Raw genomic sequence first — 18,075 nt, 5'->3', positions numbered from 1 at the left:
GAAGAGAAGAAACGTTTGTTGTACTTAGCTCAGCTAGATGAGAATCGGCGAGATGCTGCATTAGCAATCGAAACTCATGCCAAACGAATAAAAGCTCAGTACGATCGAAATGTTACACCTCGTAATTTTTCGGAAGGAGACGTAGTCTTACTATATGATAAAGAAAACGATAAGCTAGGGGCTGGAAAATTTGTACCTATGTGGCATGGTCCTTATGTTGTTAAGAGAAAGCTGGCAAAAGGGGCCTATGAATTGGTAGATTTTGACGGTGTCTCTTTGGGTAAACCCAGAAATGGTCTTTATCTGAAGAGATATTATGCTTAAATCTGGGTGTGGAGATTTTAGTTAGATTAGTTTCTTTCTAGCTGGTGTGTTTTAGATTAGAAAAGTGTGCCTAGTTTAGAGAGTGTTTTTATCATTATTCCTGCTTATCTTGATTTTACTCTTGATATTGCAGATGTCGACGTCTCTTCAAACATACATTGGTTTCACTGATGGTGCTTGTCGTAATACACGAAACATTTCTTCTGCAGCTTGGGTTATCTATTCACCCTCTGATGAGTTGGTATCTATGCATGGGGTAAGCCTTGGTCAAACAACGAACAACATTGCAGAGTATAGTGCAGTGATTGAGTTATTATCTGAATCCATCTCATTCGGGATTTGGAGTTTGATTGTTAGGTTAGATTTTGAACTCGTTGTATTGTAGCTTAATAGAGTTTATGCCATTAGAAATCCAGTGTTATTAAGATTATTTTTGAGAGTTCGTCTCTTGGAACGTGAATTTGACTATATTGAATATCAGCATATTCCAAGATATTTAAATACATTAGCAGATGCAATTGCTTCTCGAATGTTAAATAGACATTTGCAATAATCAAATAGTAAATTTAAAAACATTCCATAACATGTTATACAAGATAGCCAGTAATAGTGATATAGCATAGCATAGAAGTGTGTCAAATATACATCGTCTTCGATCATAGGTTGAAAAACACCTTATGATCGGAAAAAATGATAGTACAAAAAGCAAAAATGTCGTATGAGTCTACAAAGGCGATCATCCTATCACTGGTGATGATCACGATAAGAAACCACTGCTCGGGCCACCCTACAAAGGAACCTCCTGAAAGGTCCTGGGACTCCAATCACATAGTGCTGTAACCTAAGCGGAATATCATCTATGATAGTCTCTGGAATATCTGCTGTCAAATGCTCTAGATGATTTTCCAATTCGGTCAGGGTCTCTGTAGATTCGTCCCGTGGGGCCGGTACTGCTGCAACTGGGTGTCTCCTATCATAGGGCCGAAGAGCGGCTGGTCACCGTGGACCCACATATGCATTTGGAACTTTTTATTATCAGTTTTGGACGATTTAAAAACAAAAAAATTAGTTAAAACTTAGAAAATATTGAGAATGATTTTACCTGAATCATCCCACTGCTCTCCTGGTGGAAGAGTCATGTCTGGGTCACCACGATAATCCATCCCAACATATGGAAAATCCTGAATCATGAAAAGTTGGTTCTCCAACCAACGAAAATACTTAGGCAGAAATCGAACAACCTTTGAACCCTCCTTAGGATGGTGGGCCATAACTGCAACCCAACGCATTAGCTTAGGCTCTCAGGGAAGACCAAATCCAATGGAAAGCTGCTGTGGGACCAACATCAGAACCCTCTCTAGACCACAGCTCACAACTAGGAAACCATATCCAAAGTTTTTTAGTTGTCTGTTCTTTGCTCTAGTTAGTTGGCCTTTTACATTCGCCAACACAGCTTCACACCAGTTGAAAATGGTACCTCGATAACAGTCTACTACCATTCGCATTTGGGATCCGGTAGCTACATGTAGTGCTGCACTTCCACAGAGTCTGGTGACAGTAAATGTAATCACTTTAAGTTCAGGACGAGAGATAGTTTTGATATCGATCCCTTTGTCCTTTGTTTGGTCATTACAAAACTCTAGTCGGAGACTATCGACAGACTAGCCACCTGGCCTAGTCCCGAATAGAGATAATCGTTCACCTCTCTTGGGCAAACCAGTCAAGAAATAAATGTCCTCTAGCTCGATTTCGAGCCGGTGGCCACCAATAATGAAACACTGGTCCTGTATGTTCCACCTGTCTACCAACCATTGCAAAAAGTCTACTTGGGCCCTCATGCCGGGTATGGCCCAGAATTTAAATAGTCCGCATGCTCTCAATGCATCCAATGAGGGTTGATGATTTATTGCGGCAAGGTCCACATCCTCATGCTCATGTTCTCGCCAAATAAGCATTTTGTATGTCCTACATTGCAAAAAAATACGTATTAGAACATTTTAGTTCGAAAATTTTTGGGCGAAAATGGAGAAATTTGAAGTTTTAAAACCTATTTCGCGGGGTCCGCACCCGCTAGTTAGGGACAGTGCGTAGGTCTGCACTCTTCCCAAGCAACAGGTGCGGAACTCTGGCTCTTTCCTTTGTAGAAAAAAGTCGGGGTCCGCAGGTTCCGCATGTTGCGCCTGCGGACCCCGCGAGCGGATTTCTAAACTAATTTTTCCCTTAAAAATCAAAATGGAAGCCTAAAAATGAAATGCAAACAGTTGAAATGCAAGATAAAGATGATGTGGATTACCTGGAGCTGACAGTTTTCGATTCCAACGGACGGATTTTCCGCAATCTTCACAGGAAGTTTCTTACCCAAAAGCTCTCTCTTCTCACTCTGAAGTCAAACGGTAAAAATGAATTTACAAAAGCCCTTTTTATAAGCTTTTTTGAATAAATGAATTTTCAATTTGTTTATTTTTCACTTTAAAAAGGTAACTTTTTGATGCATTTTTATTTATTTTAAACAAGTATGAGTAATGTTTGAGTTTTTGTGCAGAATATTGGATTTTTCAGGGAAAATTGATCATTTTCAACAAAAAACATTGGAGTCCTCTTTAAGCTCTTTTCTGACTCGTAAAATATGAAAAGATTGCTGAGTTTTTCTTTTTAAGCTTGTTAAAATGGAATTAAAAGGACGGTCCACTTACAGCTCTTTTTTGACCGTATAAACATGAAAATATTGCCGGGCTTTTGTCGTTTCAAGTTCGATATTGGTTATAAAACGACGTGTCTTTGATCGCTTTTTTACTTTTTCGGATTAGGGACACTAATTATGAAAAGTACTCCTTGATCATAATGGTCAAGCGGTTCTCTCAAGTATTATTTTATACTTTTTTCGGGCTTGGGAGACACAAAATTACGAAAAAGGACATCCATGAAGTTTTCTTAAGTTTTTCTTTTGACTCCCTAAAATTGAAAAACACCGAGTTTCTCCTATACTGGACTCGTTAAAATTTAACAGTAAAGGACCTATTCAATTTTAAACAGGAACAAACCACTCCTTCTTAGGGTTCGAATTTTAAACTAAGTTGGACTCATCCGAAGGATGAGCTTATAACCAAGCAAATGTTATCCTCCTCAAGCTTGTCAAAAATAAAGAGGTATTTGCCAGAAATGGTGGGGGAAAAGAGAGAAAAATGAACCTGTTTGTTATACATTGCGTTTTAGAAAAGCATTTAACCACTCTTGAACATGACACTTTTTGTTCACCTGGGTTGGGAAATCCTTTGCCTAACAGTTAATCAAACCATATTGAAATTCTTCAGCTGGTTTCTGGGTATTAGCTTTGGGTCAATTGTCACCAAACCATCTACAGTGTCATTATGTGTTCAAGAGGTCAATTCAAATAAACCATTCATTTGCAAAATATCTGTCATCCATCTTGACCATCCCTGAGTTAGTCCTTGCCAAATATATTTCTTCAAACTTGATCTATGATTTCGTGTTGTGGGCTTGCCTACGACGGATTGCTTTCTATCGACTTCAGCTCATTATCTATAAAGATGATCTAGAAATCATCAGTACCTTGGAATCTGCATGCCTCAATGGCGGGTTTCTCGCCTTCGACGACAGGTTGCATCATTGACCTTCGATCAAAGGATTCTATGACATGTTCGACATTAGCTCATCTTTTCACATTTCATGGATTGTACTGAGTACTTTGAGAGCCATTGACATTATTGGTGGTTTCTCTCACACTTGTTAACAATTCACATCATTGACTGGTAATCAAGTGGTTTCTACCATGTTCGACTTTGACACATTCATTCACATGGATAGAATCGTACTAGTTCGGGAAGCGGAAATCAAGACCCTGGATCTAGTTTCCACCATCCAAGCTGCGAGGAATTGTTATTCATTATACAGTGGACTATTCATAAGCAGATGGTTGCGCCCATACTGTGTCTACATATGTCTATACTTGTGATGTATTACAAAATCATTCCTATATCAGAGCAGTTTAGTTAGTTTTCTAGTCAGTTTTGATCTGAGTATGGGAATGCCTACCTGAGCAATGATATGTTCACATATATATATTTTGTATTGAATGTTTTTACAGGTTCCAACCAGGGTGTCCACAGGATAATCCTTGAAATGATAAAGTACTTCACTCTTCTTAGATGACAAATGCTATCCTCATCTATTATAGACTTCACACTCTAGGGTGCAATCTATTGCACAAAATATTGGCACCATGACATTCTGCAATCGGTATGAGTCTATCACCACTCATACTTTCCTCCTTTGCAAGTCTTAAACCTCAGTTCTTTATGTCAAGCCTTGAAAAATAAGAGAAATCCGTTAAAAGTCTCTAAAACTCTGGTTCCGCACTTTCTCTTAGCATTACCTGCGGTCCCGCATCTACTGGTCATGTCCCCTGCGTACCTGACCGCTTTGTCTCTGTGTAATGGGTGCGGACCCCTGTAAAAGCCAAAAAGGTGCAAGTACATTCTTAAAAACTCACTTTGAGTCATTTCTGGAAGCTTCTAGAAGGAATCTTGAGGTGGCAAGTTCGCTCCTTTAAGGTTCATGCATCCCATACCTTAAGGAGTTAACCCCTTGATGTGAGGAGCTTATCCCTTTGAAGGAGGACTCTATCCCTTCGTAGGTGGACCTGTAACCTCCTTCCTTTGCACTATAAAATGAAGCCTTGGGATGGTTACTGAGGAGGTTGAAAGCTAAAGATTTTTGAGGTGAAATGCTGTTGGAACTTAGTCTTCCTAATTGAGCTTAAGTGAGGAAAAATTACATACCTTGTTGATCTCATTTGGAAGAGTGTGAGGCTTGTCAAAGTAGAGGAGATTCCTGTTTCAGACCCTGGGAGGAGCTTGTACAACATCAAGGCACCAAAGGTTGTAAAGTTCTTCTTTTTTTCAAAATTGATACAATCAAGTTTATTTTTCTCAATAAGCTGTGTTTTATTGTTTATTTCATGGATTTCTTGATCACCATGATGAATATGATTTATTATATTGGCTATGCAGGTGTTATTTGATGTGTGCTTGTTTGTGATTGCAGGTTCTCAAAAGGAAACTCGTTCGGACGGTCGAAGCGTGGCTGCCACAAACTAGCGTTGGACTTAAGGTAGGGTCTAAAACACCTCTTGGTTTTTATTAATGAATCGCAATTTATTTAGAGAAAGATAGATTTGCTTGTCCTGCTTGTTGCTAGATATCTATTGATACTAGGGAGACCGTCTTGTCCGCAAGAATGATTTATCTGGCCGACAGAAGCCTTTCTAAAATGCCTCCTTAGGACACCAGTGCAGCCTTGGTCAGGGGTAACTACGCTATAGAGCAGGCAAGCCCACTGTCGCCTGCACTGCAGTGCACTTAGGCCCTCTTTGACCCGTGCTAGGCGAGATTGAGCGAAATTTGCATAGGGTTCCAGGAATATTCCTTGATTCTAGAAGGATCCCATATCTTATCTCCTCCTATGAGCTCGAAATTGGATAGGCTAAGGATCCATTAACCTCCTATCCTCTCATCCCTTGTTCCATGGAAACTAACTCCAAGTTTGGAAGGCCTTTCAATACCCTCATTTATGACAAAACCACCTCCATTTCATATAAATTGAGCACTCATCATAGTGTTCAAGGGGGCTAGAATATGAAGTTTGCAAGGAAATTCTGTTGGTTTGAGAATTGAGTTCGTGTTAAGCAATGTTATGTTGCTGGATTGGTGTGCTTTTGATGTGGCAAGGGTTGGACTGAAGCTGGAGGAGTGGCACAGGATCGAATTGTATTGGGTGATACTCTTCCTTCTACATTAATAAAGAGTTTATTCCTTTTCTCATATTATTGTTCATATCTGTGATGATTATGTGTTTCAATGTATTTGATTCCATTGTTTTATAGTAGATAGATCATGTATGCTTTAATCATTTCTTGTTTCTGTTTCTCTTGATATAGGTACCTTTTGAGCGGATTTAGTTCAAGTGGGAGCGACGGGAGCGATTCAAAAGAGATTAAGGAAGCAAAATACTACAAGTAAGTTCCTCCATCTCATCTATCTTCTATAAGAAAAGGTTAAACTACTTTCTTTTTGTTGTTCTAGGTGTAGTCACCCACCTAGGGAAAATGTGTTTATTCGTAGATGCAAATTCCATATAACAAACTGGTGACCATACTGGGGAACAACTGCCGTTCCTGATAGCTTACCCTCATCATATTACATCCTAGTAGACTTTGCTTGACTTCATTGATCTTATTTATGTCATTTTGAAGTGTTTGTGGTCAAAAAATTGTGATTAGATGTCTCGCGATTGGGCTCTCTGGCACCACCACAGTGTTGGTCTTGACACAGTGCACTGCAGAGCACCCTTAGCTTAGAGACAGTGCATTGCAGCACACTGTCTCCCACTCTAGGTTGCGCTGATCCTCCGTAGGCCTTAAAACCCACCTTTGGCTTGATTTTTCCAAAGTTGCTTATGATGTTGTTTGTTGAAAGATCAATGTTTTTTATGCCTCTGAAATCAATTTGCATTTCCTCTCCTAGCCCTACTTTGACCTTGATTGTTTAGTGTTTCTTAAGAGATTTCTTTATCATTATCAATTCATTGTCAAAGTTAGCTTACATTGATTATTATTTACTTTTCTGAAAAAGAATTTTCGTAAAGTCTTCATTTCTTTGAAAAAGAAACTGTTGTAAAGTCTTTGTTTCTTGTGAAAAGCATTGATTGATTGTTTATGCATCTAGTTCCTTTTTGTTCATCTAAACACTAAAGGGCCTGAAAAGAAAAACTTGCATTGTGAATATTGTAGTTTGTGAATGCTTGATAGGAATATCTAGGGAAATTTCTTTAGGTGTGCTCTTTGCTCTTTGTCAAAGATCTGATTTCTCTATCCCTTATTAGCTATGGTTTTCATTGTTAATTGAATGAAAGAATGATTCTCATGTTAGTTGCATTCTAGGAATTGCAAACATACATCACGTGGTGAAACTTAAAGGCAAATTCTTAAGAAGATCAACTTAAAAGTTATCTCAATTAACCTAATGGAGCATTGTAACTTAACACATAACATTTAGATGTCTAGGCTAGAGACATGTTCTGACGTCGTTAAACATAGCAGCTGTTGCTAATTGTCTGCGATACATTTCGATTGTGATACCTCATCCCACGTGCGTAAGTATATCGTAGCTTGTCCACATACCTTTGGGTATATATGGAAGTGCTATAATACGAAAAGTATAAAGGAATGCTCTCACTGTGCAGTTTCACATTAGACAGTGCTAACACAGATTGGGCCTCCACGTACTTTCGGGTATATTTGGGAGGACTAAATTAGGTTGCTATCCATCCATAGGTAACCGAGTCTACCGCTTTGTATACTGTGATACACTGAACACAACATTCGGGGAGATTGCCTGCACATATGTTAAGTCCTTGGTTTACTGAGGCAGTATATTGCAGTTCACAGTTACTTGGTAATCCTTTTGCCTAGATTATCCCTCTTTTGTTTTTTTATGTTATTTTGATTAAAATAAAATTAATTGACTGCGGATAACATCCTCCACGTCACTCCTTAGTTGATCTTAGGTTGAGACATATGGAAACAACTCCGGAGTCCACCGATCAAGGAATTCCTTTTGATGGGAATCCTAGTCCTTTTCCTCCTTTCGGAAATATTGGTGCTCCATATATGGCTACATTATCCCTTCCGGATTTACCATTGGCTTGCCAGTATGGTTGTTTTCAACCTCCTTAGTTCCGCAATCGAGTACTCCTCCACTTGGACAAAATCAACCTCCAGTTGATCCTAAAGTTGACCCTTTACCTTCTTCGTCGATTGTTTCTTCCTGCCCTTCTTCCTCTTCGCATGGTGAAAGTATTGACACTAGTAACTAGGTGGATAAGAAGAAGAAGAAAGGGAAGAAGAAGAAGAAGAAGAAGAAGAAAATTCAACAAGGGGGCAACCAAGCAACCATTGCTTTGAATGAAACTTATGATGAGAAACCATCTGATAAGCCTCACAAACTTCGATATCCTTGCAAACTTTGTACGGGAGACCATTTTCTTCGAAATTGCTCTGGTATTCCTTATATCTTAGAAGAATGGTCTAGTCGTTCACATCATCTCGTGTCATCAACTTCTGGGGATCATGCTGGTGACACACCATCAACTTGTGGTAGTAAAGTTCATGGAAAGAAGGGTAAAGTTAAGTTTCCCTGTAGATTATGCGAAGGGAATCACCCCATTCACCTTTGTCCCTATTTGGATGAAACCAAAAAAGTGTTGGATAACCGTCCTGCTTCTCCGTAGCGGCTTCCATCTGGTTATAGGAGACTCTCTCTTAATCCTTCACTAGTTGATGAAGTGACTGACCCAAATCAACCGTCAGTCAAACCCTCTCTCTGAATGTGAATCCCATGAGTCTATACCTGACCAATCACAGGTCAAGGAAACAGTTGACCCGATTTCACCTTTAGTTAATCATACCTTTCCCGTAGAGAGTGAGTATGATACCACTCAGGTTCTTTTCGTTTCTTCATATTCCAATGACCTTGGAGACAACCCTCCTGTTCCATCAAGACATGAGGAAAATCCTCCCATTCTTGTAACTCAATGGGGTAATTCTCCCGTTCTTATGGTACCCTCTCCAAGTATTCTAGTCACTTCCTTTGATTGGAATCGACTGGCAGGATGCCATCTTCCTTCTTATGTGCCTTTCTAGATCATAGTACAAGTTTATAATATGATTGTGTTTGGCACTATATAGATGAAGGCGCATATGTGAGTATCCTTTCCTCCATTGATTGGTAGGTGCTTGGTTCGCTACCACTTGTGCCTGTTACCCAGAATCTGTTGGCTTTTAACAGAGGAACCAGTCAACCATTAGGGATCCTTCCTCAGTTTCCTGTTACTTTGCGAGGAACAATTGTTTATTTCAATGTGATGGTAGTCCCAGGCCCTTTAGATTAAAATTTACTTCTTGAGTGCGACTATGTTTATGACATGGGAGCTATTGTTTCAACACTCTTTCAAGTGATGTGTTTCCTACATGAAGGCAAAATTGTCACCGTTAACCAACTTTCATTTCCGAGTCCAAATATGGCTTGTAGTCAACCATCTTCCCTAAATGGTACTTTTGTCCCAATGGTACCTTCCCTGCCACGGGTCAATTATGTGGCGACTCGTTCCATGCCTACATCAACTGAAAATCAATTCCATGATGTTGTGCATTATGTACTAGGGGCATTGGGACCCAATCTCTCTAATGGATTCCTTGCTACGTATCCCTTCCAGAGCATTGTTCTCCCATATGATGAGAACCTCTTGGAAGTCATGACCTCTTATGGGTCGTGATCAAGGAACATGAGGATAGTTATTTTATTGTGTCAACCTCATTAAAAAAATGAAACAGGTCCATGAGTATAGTTACTTGTCTTGTGTCTAGCTCGTTAAAAAAATGAAACAAGGAATATGAGGATCGTTCTTTTACTGTGTCAACCTCATTAAAAAATGAAACAATTCCCAGAGCATAGTTCCTTGTCTTGTGTCAAGCTCGTTAAAAAATGAAACAAGGAATCTGAGCAGAGTTCCTTGTCTTGTGTCAAGCTCATTAAAAAATGAAATAAGGTCCCCTGGAGCAAAGTTCCAATTCGAGTCTTTAATTAGATCTCATAAAATCCCAGTCGAGTCTTTCACTTGAGCTGGTAAATGAACCTTTATTCCATTCACTTGATAGCCACGAGTAGTCTACTTAGGTAAATGTAATGAAGCTTGGGGGGCATGCACCTAGAATCGAGTCATCATGCTGGGGGCATGTAAACCAATCTCAAGCATAGTTTTTTCATGGTTCAAGCTTGTGTAAAAATGAACCTTGTTTGTGTAAAAATGAAATTGAATCCAAGCATAGTTTTTCGTTTCAAGCTTGTGTAAACATGAAACTGAATCCAATCATAGTTCTCTATGGTTCAAGCTTGTGTAAAAATGAACCCATCTCCATTTTAACCCTCGTGATTTCCATTCTATCAGCCTCTTCCATCAGATGAGCCTTGGTTTTTCTTCTTCCATCGTCACTATTTGCTTGGCCGATCATACACTTTCACTTGGTTGTTTTACCCTTTTTGAGGAACAGTTGCAATGAGTGGTTTTATTAGCCAACCTCTTGACCATTATATGTTTTGAGCAGTTCCAACATCATCAGAACCAGTTGCTATCCTAAACACCACTTGTTCCTCTAAGTGGAGTCCTCTTTAATCTCTTTTCAGAGTCTTGAAACATGAAAATATTGCCGAGCGCTTGTCCTTTTCAGCTTGTAAACGAATTGGAAATGACATCTACTCAGTACAAGTTTAACTCTTTTCCGGACCAAGATAGATTGTTTACGAAAAGGAATACATTGATCGAACATGGTCAATAGGTTCTCTCTTGTATTATTTTACGCTTTTTCGGACTTGAGAGACAAATTTACGAAAAAGAACTTGTGGATTTTTCTTTTTGTCCCTTTTCAAACTCTCTAAACATGAAAAGGACCGAGTTCTCATTGTTGTTAAACTCATTAAAACATCAAATAGTGACAAACTTGTCCATCATGACAAGACCAAGTTTCACCTTCGCTAGGCTCGTTAAAACATCACATAACGATGGATTCACCTGAAGGGTGGAATTATACTACAAGCATATGTTATCCTCCTCAAGCTTATTAAAAAATAAAGAGGTATTGGTCAGCAATGACTAGGGAAAATGGGAAAAGGGATAAATCACTTTATGGTAGCAAGTCGCTCTTGAACATGACACTTTCACTTCATCTCTGTGACTATTTGGGTTGGGTTATCTACTTGATGGTTATCATACTTATGGTCTATCATACCATCCATCACTTTGGTTTTGGGTCAATGCTGCCAATTCATTAAGTGTCGCTGACATGTTCAAGAGAAGTCACTCAGTAAAACTCATCCTTTGCAATACCCATAAACATTCATTTTCATGACCACCATTCCTGAACTTTGTGTCGTCAGTCACATTCTGTCTCCAAAATCATTACACTCGTTTCATGTCGTTGATGTGGGATAAATCAAGGCCCTCCTGCGACGAGTCGCTTCTTGTCAACATCAGCACATTATCCAAGAAGTTGACTTAGAAACACCCTTCCAGTACCTTGGGGCTTGCATACATCAATGGAAAGTTTCTCGCTTCTGGCGACAGGTTGACATCACTAGCCTTCGAATGAAAGACTTTGTATGGTGTTCGACATCAAAACATTTATTCACACCATGCAGAATGTACTGCAGTACCTTGAGAATCATTATCATTATCGCTGATCTCTCTCGCGTCTGTTAATGACTTACATCATTGGCTGGTAAATAGATGGTGTCTTCCCATGTTCAACTTCAGATCATATATTCACATGGTTAGACTCGTACTTGAGTGAATGTGTTAGCCTCCTATTGTAATAGGTTTCATATTTCATGATTGACAGTGGAAGTGCCAAAATGTTCATCTTTTCCATGCTGCAAAAGTTCCATTTTTGAAAGATTTCTTAGTTAAGGGAAGGCCAAACAGCTTAATCTTGGCTTCCCTAGGTTTAAATTGCTTGTTTTAGAAGATAGAGAATAAATATCTGTCCAAACTGTTTAATCTTGGCAGATTGTTAGATAGGTAGAGAAACAAGGGTGCTCAACTGTTTAATCTGAGCCCCTGGAAGGTATAAGGCTAGATTTAGATAGGAAAATAGTTAAAAGAAAAGAAGAAAAGCTGGGTTTGCTAGTTCAAGTGCACCCAAACAAAAAGAAGTGAAAATGTTAGGTAAGTAGGCTGGGTAGGTAGTTTTGTGGTGGCAGAATGATGAATTGTGATCCATTTTATGTTTTCAAGTGTTATATCTATTCAGATCACAATTGCAAGGCAGTTTTCCTTTGGAGCAGCTCAAGCGAGGCATGTCTAACTCCCCCTACCTCCTTTTCCCCCAATTCACTCACTAATTTCCCCAAAGGATATTGGGATCTGCTCAATACTCCTAGATTGCTCCATTTAAATCTTTTCTCCCCTTTTTAAAGCCTAAGTTTGCTATACTTAGCGCTTTCTCCACAGTTTCACACTAACTTCTAACTCTATTATGTAAATCCCTATGTTTTCCCCCTTCCCATATTAAATATGTTATAAATCCCTTTATATACATATTCCCTCCCTTTGGTTGAAATATAACCATAAGTATGCTTTGGGAATTACTAAGTTTATTTGAAACTTAGTAAGAACCCTCATTTTCCTCCTTAACCATCTTCCAATGCTTTGGACCCCTTCCAAAAGCATAAAAACCCCTTTTAATGCATATAAACCCTCCTCTGATTGATTCCCCCCCCCCTCCGACGCGATATCGCTGTCGGAGGTGGTAGCAGTGATGGCCCTTTTTATATAACACCATTCCCCTTCCTCCGATGCGATATCGCTATCGCATCCGAAGCGATATCGCTATCGCATCCGAAGCGATATCGCTATCGGGAGGCCCTCCTATCATATTTTCCCCTTTTTTCCCATTTCTCCGCTTTATAGTTAATATTTCCTTCTATCGCAAATTCTCCATATTTCATTAAAACCCATTTTTCCTCTAAAACATTACATTTCCGCATATTTCCCCTTTATCGCCATATATCGTATCGCTATCACATATATATATTAAGGCCCGCCCCCGGGGTTTCCCCGACGGCGAAACAACGATTTAATCGCAGCCGTCCATTGCCCTCGCCCATCCAATGGTTCAGATCATTTCGGCGATCGCCCCATTTCGGCGATCACACATATATAAAGCCTCGCCCCCATGTCCCCGCCGATAGCGAAATGCCGAGTTAATCGCGGCCGCCCATTCGGGCCCTCGGATCAACGACCCATATTAAGTCGTGGCCCTATATAGCATCATTTTTTTTTTCGGAGCCGAAATGTTTTAAAGTGCAACATATAAAGGCGTTGGGTCTGAAAGGGACCTTTACACAGCCAAGTGGGAAAGCTCCGACTGGCTGGAGCTGAAAAGTCATAAAGGGGCGATTTTGAAGCAGCAAAGTGTATTAGTGAAAGAAAAGGTCCCGATTCAATGTTAAAGAGTATCAGTGTTGCGGCAAAGCGTATCAGTTAATATTTTTCAGTGGAAATCTTTATTTCCAAGGCAGATGAACATTGAAAGGCCCCCATCAAGTCAAAGGAACAGTAAAGGCCCATTTAAAGCTCACCAAGACAGATTTGTGGGCATTTAAACCATATGAGAGCAGCACTGTAGAAACCAAAGCACAGTTATGGCAAGATGGCCAACGCACAGCTAAAGGACACCTTCAAAGCCTCAATTTTGATGCAGCTGCCTCCAACACAGCATTAGATAGATATTTGTTGCATTTATTTCAATAGATGTTAGGTTAATCGAAGTTATTTCCTAAGATCTTTTATGATTTGTTTTGTAGATATTTTGCTTATAAATACCTGCCCAAACAATGTTTTAAGGGTTGGTTGGTTGTTTTCTCATTCTAGACTCTTGGGCTGTATATTTTGAGAACTTTATGAACAAAGATTGCTGGAATGTTTGCTTCTGAAATTCCTGGTTGTGGTTTTAATGGCTGAAGAGCTTAATATGGATTTCTCGTGCTTCCTCATGGTTCAATAAGTCTTTCTTACCTCTGTTTTCAGTTTCTATGTGTCTATATCATCTATGTATCATGATCTAAGTTGCAGAAAGAAAGAATAGCTCAGATGTTACTTAATTGTACTCTGTGCTCAATTTCTGTGATTTTTCTATGTTTTCTTCTGAATTAGTAATGGATATGAATACTTTAGTGATCATGTTTAAGCTAGTTCTCTCATTTCTGAATGCTGTTTAGGAATCCTTCATTGCTCCTACATAGTTTTCATTCACTTTCCCTCTGTTGGCTGAATGAAAGATCCTTCATTGCCTTTCATTCCCTAACCTCCATTTCATCTTAATTCCAACATTAAAGATTGTTCTATGTGTAGCTATCCTGCTCTGTATTCCTCTCTTCCACCAAAGAAAACACACCCATCATTTCACATTCATTGACTCCATGCCCAATGGTCTGAACTTCTTACACTTTGCATGCCAACTCTGTCTGAAAAACATCAACCATCCCACCAAATTTAAAACAAACTCATGCACATCATAACTAGCCTAAAATCACCCCTAAACAAAGCTAAATCATAAAGAGAGAGCCCTCTCTGACTGCAGGTAGGCTAGGACCTGCAGTCCAAAGATTGGTTTGTGGTTACCTCGGCCGTATTCCCTTAGGAGTCAAAGGGAACAACCTGAGTGATAACATCATTGGCGACTCCACTGGGGACCTGAATCATTTGTTCATTATTGTAAATCCCAATTTTGATTAGTTTGCCTCTTAAATAAATCTAAAAAATCTCAAAAATATCTTGTTTCCTGGAGAACGTGCCTCTTTTCTTCAGAATTATTTCACATTTAGATCTGATCTGTGATGGTGGATAGAGATCAGACACTTCAAAGTTAATTCATCCACCTGGCGACTCCACATCATCCTCATAATAAACACTCCACTGGAGAAATGAACCTAAAAGAGCTGTATGAGCAGATCAGGCTTTTGACCTGGATTGTTATCCAAGAGATCATGTTCTTTCTCTTCCATAAAATTTTGCAATGTATATTGTATTTTAAAGACGATTTTAGATCAGATTTTTATAATTTTCCTTTGAATAATGTCGTTGAAAAGCCTCCTTGCACATTAGAGCAGCAGTCTTCTAACGCTGTTGAAGATCATCATACAGTCAAGGAGGAACCAAAAATCGAGCCCAATCTTCCAATCCCTGTACATACTCCCGTGCCTCGTAAAGTTCCTGATAGATATAAGCCTCTCATTTTGCCTCCCGTGCTCAATCCTTTGCCTAAAGATCATCCTGAGTATCTCCCAAGATTTGATGGAGAGAATGGAGTTACTGCGCAAAATCATATCCAGGATTTTGAGGACTATCTTAATATATTTGAAGTAGAAGATGAGGATGTTAGTATTAGGCTGTTCGCCCTTTCTTTGCAAGGCGAAGTTAGGACTTGGTTTAAAGCATTGCCTGAGGCTAGCATCTCTAATCTTGAGCAGTTATTCAAACTCTTCCTTGATAGATGGATGATCAAAGTCAATTTCCTCATGCTCATAGAAGAATATGATCAATTAAAAAGGCTTCCTAATGAATCTGTTCAACAATTTTCTGACTGGTTCAATCAAGTTTATCATTCTATGCCATTGAATATAAGACCTCCCCCTGATTTAGCTCTATTGCATTATCCAAGAGCTTTTGATGCAGAAATTGAATATCGTTTGAGAGAAAGAAGCCTGTCCACCATGAAACAGATGCAAGACATGGCTGTGGACGTGGAGGCAAATCTGAAGATGAGGGAAAAACAGTGCAAGGCAGAGCAAGAAAAAAAACTTCTTTATTTGTTAAAAGAAGCAGAGGAAAGGATGCAGCAGATCGCAATGAAAGTTGAATGTCTAGAGCACTAGAACACACCTGTTTTGGAGAAGGAAAGTAGTGATATTCACGAACAAACCTACCACAAATCAGATGACATATTCATAGAGCCATATGTGAAGGAGCAGTCTCCTGATATACTGTGTGAATATAATAACTTCTCTTCTTTCAACTGTCTGCCCAAATATGATATGTATGATGAAGATTATGCTCCTCAAATCCATATTAACCTTACAGAGGAATCAGGTTCTATTTTGGCAGAAGGCAGTGTTCAGGTTCAGCAGCCTGAAATTAGTGATCAACTTGCCTGTTTCAGCTATGAAGAGGAGGAGGAAAATGCAGAGAATTTTGACTTCAGCGAAGGAACTTTACCTTTTTGTTTCGAATCTTTTCAGTTTATTAGGGAGATTTATCATGCAGTTAATAATCAAGTGTCAGCGTGTTTTGATATTGACCATCTAGAGGAGAGTCAAATCCTTGCTCCTAATGCATTACCTCTAGATTTGGACCCAAAGTGCCACTGAATGTTAGATTGAAGAGGAAGACTTGGAAGCAGCAACATGTGATCAAATGATCCAAGTAGATCACCTGCCTCTTTGTTTTTAGTCTTCTGAATTATTTGGAGAAAAAGAGGAGAATCCTGTGCAAATCAGTCAAGTCCCATTTGAGCCTGTTTATAATGAGTTGCAGGTATCGCTCCAAGTTTTGTGCAATCCATCGGATGACAGGTTGTGTGATAAAATAAATCAGTGCTCTTCTCCATTAGCAGGTTGTAAGGCTCAAAATCAAGATGCTGGTGATTCCCCAACTCAAAGGCATGATAGTCACCCTAAACCTTTGTACAACTCTTTAATTCAGCTCAGCAATGGTGTATATATGTCGCAGGACCCTTTTGTACAGTGTTTAGATTCAACAAAGGAGATCAGGACTTTTTTGATCTTCTCAAGGATTAACAAAGCTATATCTGATGGCAAGATCTCCATTTCAAGCACCAGCAAGCACAAGCAGCAAAGCTCACTGATGTTTATAATGCTTAAGTGGCTGCATTGGCTGTTTCATTTCACCTAACCAGCAAAGTAAGTGCTGATTAGAGTAGGTAGGTAGGATTTCAGTTTTCTGTTTGGATAGCAGCTTGCTGCAGTTGAAGCCCGAAGTGAAGGCCCTAAGCTCTTCAAGTATGCTGTCATATATATAAATAAAGCAGCCAACAAAGGGAAGTTTTCAGAGTACAACAACAATTGAAGATCAAGGCAATCTAACCTGCTGTTCTTGACTTTTCACAAGGAAAAGCCATCCCCAAGTGGAGCCACTGTTAGCCTCCTATTGAAATAGGTTTCATATTTCATGATTGACAGTGGAAGTGCCAAAAATGTTCATCTTTTCCATGCTGCAAAAGTTCCATTTTTGAAATATTTCTCAGTTAAGGGAAGGCCAAACAGCCTAATCTTGGCTTCCCTAGGTTTAAATTGCTTGTTTTAGAAGATAGAGAATAAATATCTGTCTAAACTGTTTAATCTTGGCAGATTGTTAGACAGGTAGAGAAACAAGGGTGCTCAACTGTTTAATCTGAGCCCCTGGAAGGTATAAGGCTAGATTTAGATAGGAAAATAGTTAAAAGAAAAGAAGAAAATATGGGTTTGATACTTCAAGTGCACCCAAACAAAAGAAGTGAAAATGTTAGGTAAGTAGGCTGGGTAGGTAGTTTTGTGGTGGCAGAATGATGAAGTGTGATCCATTTTATGTTTTCAAGTGTTATATCTATTCAGATCACAATTGCAAGGCAGTTTTCCTTTGGAGCAGCTCAAGCAAGGCATGTCTAACTCCCCCTACCTCCTTTTCCCCCAATTCACTCACTAATTTCCCCAAAGGATATTAGGATCTGCTCAATACTTCTAGATTGCTCCATTTAAATATTTTATCCCCTTTTTAAAAAGCCTAAGTTTGCTATACTTAGCGCTTTCTCCACAGTTTCACACTAACTTCTAACTCTATTATGTAAATTCCTATGTTTCCCCCTTCCCATATTAAATATGTTATAAATCCCTTTATATACATATTCCCTCCCTTTGGTTGAAATATAACCATAAGTATGTTTTGGGACCTACTAAGTTTATTTGAAACTTAGTAAGAACCCTCATTTTCCTCCTTAACCATCTTCCAATGCTTTGGACCCCTTCCAAAAGCATAAAAACCCCTTTTAATGCATATAAACCCTCCTCCGATTGATTCCCCCCCCCTCCGACGCGATATCGCTGTCGGAGGTGGTAGCAGTGATGG

The sequence above is a fragment of the Pinus tabuliformis genome, chromosome Q, assembly GCF_031772625.1.
Source record: "Pinus tabuliformis cultivar Carrire ecotype Pingquan chromosome Q, CPIR1, whole genome shotgun sequence".
NCBI lineage: Eukaryota > Viridiplantae > Streptophyta > Pinopsida > Pinales > Pinaceae > Pinus > Pinus tabuliformis.
This window is presented reverse-complemented; position numbering follows the sequence as displayed.